Source organism: Nicrophorus vespilloides, unplaced genomic scaffold (genome assembly GCF_001412225.1).
Source record: "Nicrophorus vespilloides isolate i.1.1-1 unplaced genomic scaffold, Nicve_v1.0, whole genome shotgun sequence".
Lineage (NCBI taxonomy): Eukaryota > Metazoa > Arthropoda > Insecta > Coleoptera > Silphidae > Nicrophorus > Nicrophorus vespilloides.
Genome location: NW_017097574.1, coordinates 1 through 280, shown reverse-complemented (window position 1 = coordinate 280; position 280 = coordinate 1).

The following is a 280-nucleotide window of genomic DNA, read 5'->3' as shown; positions in this document are numbered from 1 at the left end:
TCGGTCATTAACGGTCGTCTCTAATTGTCGACACAGCTTTGTGTCCAATTACTGTCGCTCCACCTTTGCGATCAACGAATTTTTTTCCATTAGCTTCGAGCTTATTTGAATATGCTGCACCCATACCATGCGTGATTTGTAACAGAAATATAATCGTACGCAATTCCTCTAAACCAGTTTTTTCAACTTTGAACGCGTATTACAACAATACGGATAGGATTACAGAAATTTATCTATACTTGCTGGATTCCCCAAACATTCAACTTTCATGTGCATATAT